The sequence below is a fragment of the Solanum pennellii genome, chromosome 4 (assembly GCF_001406875.1).
Source record: "Solanum pennellii chromosome 4, SPENNV200".
NCBI classification, from domain to species: Eukaryota; Viridiplantae; Streptophyta; class Magnoliopsida; order Solanales; family Solanaceae; genus Solanum; species Solanum pennellii.
In genome coordinates, this window is record NC_028640.1 from 9,258,262 (window position 1) to 9,263,258 (window position 4,997).

Below are 4,997 nucleotides of genomic sequence, written 5' to 3' on the forward strand. Positions count from 1 at the left end.
ATTTACCAATGTGAAAGGTTGACCCAATCGGTGAATTAATTTGCATTTTTTATTTCCTCATTGAATTCTAACTTTTTAAATCACTTCCTGTGAATTTCGATTCCAACTCCATTGTTGGGTATTTATATTGATGGCAATTTGTTACTCAGTTAATTGTTCTATTGTGAGTAATTTGAGCATTATAAAATATGGTGGCGCGAGTGGTAGCTGTGAATTTAATTTTTGAAGTTAATTTTTAAACTTATTTGTTGGTAGTAGTTTACATTATTATTTGGTGTTGTTGTTGTGTACCATTTGCAGGTGGAAATATGAGTATAAATGGAAGTGACGATGCTAGCCACTATGGGAAAAACAATAACTTGGATATATGGATGACATGCATGTTAATATCGTCGAGAGTACATGAGCAATCTGGTTTTTTACATGTTTAGATAACAAATCAAGTTAGGTCATCATCTTGATCATGTTCTCATCACGCTCTTGGTTCTTTTCCATATGTTCCTTGCTCATACTTAACAGTAGAGAAGACACTTAGTCCTCCCTATCATGTCATACTCGACTAATCTTGTTCATGTCATCAAGCTACACTGTTACCACATCAAATGGTTATAGCACTAACCCTCCTTAAATGAATTGGTCAACTAATCATTTGTTCATCGTCACAAGGCTACAATACAAATATTGACACCATGTGTCAAACATTGCAACAATAACTTTTCAAATCGCAATGAAATTTTAAGATAGGCTGACCATCCATTCTCTTGAAATTTTGGATGCTATCTCTAAGTTTCACCATCTTCAAAAGAGGGAAAAATCTTTAAGAAACACATATGTTAGTTCTTCCCACGAAACTATTGAATTTTGTGGTAGTTCAGTCAACACTTGTTGCTTATCCCGTTAAGTAAAAGGAAACCAACCTCAAATAAATGGATTCTTGAGAAATATTCTTGAAGGCAAAGGTCCACAAGCATCCACAAAGGTTCTAAGATGTTCATGGGGTATTAATGAGCAAGACCTCCAAATATCCCTAGCATTTGAATCATTGCAATATTGTTTTGGTTACATGAAACATAGCACCTTTAATGACGATTCAAATTAGTTATTCTACATTATTGAAGATTTTCATCAAATTTAAATATTAGGTCATTACTTATGTATATTGATTTCGTTATTATAACGAATTAAATACATAACGATTACTTAATTTATTGCAATTTATTTAATGAATGCAGGAAGTTTTTCTATCGACGGGGATCCCCCAAATAAAGAATAATTTTATGGGAAAAGATAGAGTATCGACCTATTTATAAGGTATGCCAATGTGGAATTTCATCTAAAGATTTTTCAGAGACAATTATTATGAAAATTAACCTGCAAGATTCTCTATTAAAATAACCATGAACCGTTAGATTTATTTCCATTCTACATTATCAATGATTTGTATCAGATTCTAATACCAGGTTATTTCTTAGTATAATGGTGTTATTGCGACGAATGACATATATGACGATCAGTTAATTTATTACAATTTAATAAATTAATAAATGCAGAAAATCCTCTATTAACGAGGAAACCACCAAATAAAGCATTATTTTATGAAAAAAAATATAGCAGTTGATCTCCTAATAAGAATTTACAATGAGAAATTGAATCAAAATGTTTTCTTGGAGAAAAGTAATATGAAAATTGAATTGCAAGTTTTTCAATTAAAATAATTGTGAACTCTGTTATATATGTATATTTTATTGTCATTCTACAGTACCAAATATTTGCATAAACTTTGAATATTAGGTCATTGCTTATTCATTAGTGAAAGAAATTACGTATACGATTATCACTTTGTTTATTACAATTTAATTCATGATTGCCGGAAGTTTCTCTATCAACGAGGGACGCCCAAGCTAAGGATAATTTCATGGATAAAAACAGAGTGGCCGGCATGCTAATAAGGATTGGCAATGAATCTTACCAAATCTTTTTTTTTGGTCGACTAAATAATTTCCCCTTTATTTGCATTAGAAATTATCCAAGCAGCTGGATTCTTTTTATTGGGCCAATAAGGCACTATATATAACAAATAAAACTAACGACTCTAATATTTCAGTTACTATTGATAACCACTATACTATTCATTCATTTTGTACCAGTACATACACTTCACTCAAGAAAATCATGTATTTTAAACGAAATATATTTAATTCTCTGACAACTCAAGCAACGAGAAATTTATTAGTTTCGTCTCTACTCAATCATTAAAAACTAATTTTGAAACTACTAATATATTACGGAAAGCACGATTAAATTCACTATATTAAATATAAATTTTCTTAAAATAGTGCGAAATAGTTCACTAGTGAATGGGCCAAAAACTTTGAGTCAATGACGGCTGAACACATAAGAGATAAACATGTTGGTGTAGTCAGATATTATTTATTATTACTCTATATGGATGAAGGATATTTGGACTTTGGGGGAGCAAACACCATAAATATTCCCTGAACTATTGGAGTAAGTCTAAAATAGTCCTTTCTGCATTATCATATGTAATTATAAAGTTCGTTCTTTTATATACACTTAAAATTTTAGTCTCATAATTATACATTTACCGATTTTAGTCCTTAAAATATTCAAAAAAACTATCATGTTTGATCTCTATCGATTTATTTTACACAAATAACTTAGATTTACACTTATGAACTCATACCTCCGTGAAACTCATACCAACTCAATTTACAACTTTTTACTTGCACTAGCTATCACATGGACAAGAGAATCTGTTAGGAACACAGACTCACCTAACAACAGATCTGTAAACTTTCAAATGCAATATAGAAGTAAGAATAACACTTAAACTTAAATTTACTAACACCAACAAACAGAATAAGTCTTACAAATAGATAATAGAGAATAGTTCTAACAACCAAGGTATTTCGAGGAACCTTAACCTCCGAATCTACCAGAGAAAAAATCCAATCTAAAAGACTCAACCTCCAAATCTGCCAAAGAAAAAATCTTATCCAGAAGACTGACTGCTATTATCAGCTAGGCAACTACTAGAACACATACACATAATAATTACTAAATAAAAAGATACATTTAGGCCTTATTTACACTCTTCTTCTTGCAGCTATACCCATACTAATAGTAGGTCTAATAATACCCGCCCTATCGAGTTTCACCTTGTCCTCAAAGGTGAAATTGAGGAAACTCTGCATCAATGACTGCATAGGATTCCCAGGTGTTCTCAAAGTCTTCTGAATGTTAGGTAAGCCCTTCCACTGAATTCAACCTAAGGAATCCATCTTGGCCATTTTTTTGCATGTGCCCCTACAAAACAACGTAAATAAGTCTCCTATGAGCGACTCAACAACCTCAGCTTGACGATCTATTCAGGGTGATAAGCTGAGATCAATTTGAGGCTAGTACTACACAACTTGAATAATTCTTGCAAAAATTGTCTGACAAAAACCCAATCTCATTCAGACATAATTGATTTGGGAAAACCATGATGGAAATGTATAATCTCACAAACAACTGGTGCAGCAACACTCTTTGTTGTATATGGATGATTGATAAGAGGAGAAAATGACTATATTTAATAAAACGGTTTACCACAACAAGTATTGTTTCATGTCCCATTGCTTTTGGTAACCCGCTGATAAAATCCATAGAAATAACGTTCAGAACTTGAGTAGGAATAGGTAACCTGCTGATGAGATCCATAGAAATATCGTTCCAAACTTGAGTTGGAATAGGTAATGGTTGTAGCAAGCCAATGGGACTAAGGGATTCATACTTGTTCTGCATGCAAACTCCACAACTAGCCACAAAGTTTGTACATCCGTTTTGATTCCCGTCCAATACAACACTTGAGAAATGCGCTTCCATGTCCGAAAAAATCCCTTGTTTCCACCTGTAGGTGAGGAATGGAATTCCCTTAGGAGCATGGGAATGTGTAGAGACGAACAGGAAATCACCTTATGAAAATTAGGCAAACATTTTTTAGAACATAATTCGGCCATCAAGATATATCTTGAAGCAAATCTAGTGTCAATTGATGAAGTTGATCATACTGTTGGATTTCTATGGAAAGATCATCTAAGGTAGTACTGCGTAAAACATAAAAAGCCATGAAATGAAAATGGTGGAATAAGACATCAACGTCTTTATTATCACAACCGAGGCGATATTGAATAGCAAAATCAAATCACATTAACTTGGTGATCCATTTTTATTGCTGCTCTGCCATAGCATGTTGGCCCATGAGGAATTGGAGTCTTCCTTCATCTGTTCATATAAAGAAATGCTGACCCATCAAGTAATGTTGCCACTTTTGTACAGCAAAAACAGTGGCCGTTCACTCCCTCTCATATATTCATTTAGATAGAAAGTCCTCGACTTAGAAAAGCGATTGGATGTCTTTGCATTAGAACAACTCTAACTACTAATCCTGAAGCATCTATTTCAACCACAAATACTTTGTTAAAATCTGGTAGTGCCAAGACCGGCAAAGTGACCATAGCCTCCTTAAGAGAATAAAAAGTTAATTGAGCTTCTCTATTCCAACGAAAAGCATTTTCTTGAGAAATTGTGTGAGTGGATGGGTTGTTTTCCCATAGTTCTGAACAAATTTCCTATAGTAACTAGTGAGTCATAAAAAAACCAGCAAAAAACCATAACATTTTTAGACTTGGCCAATTTACGATAGTTGTTATTTTGGCGGGATCCGATGAGAGTGCAATTTCTAAAATAATATGTCTCAAATACTCCAGTTGTTGCTGTCCAAAATGGCACTTTTTTCTATTGACAACCAAGTTATGAAATTATGAAAATTGTAGCACCTCCCGCAAATGACCCAAGTGAATATTCATTTAAGTCAACATAATATCCTTCTCTATCCGTTTGCAAGGCTTTAAACAGAGTATTGTGTGAAGCAACTGATTTGGACAATGAGGGGTCTCCTCAAACAACTTGTGCTTCCCCCCCCCCCCCCCCCC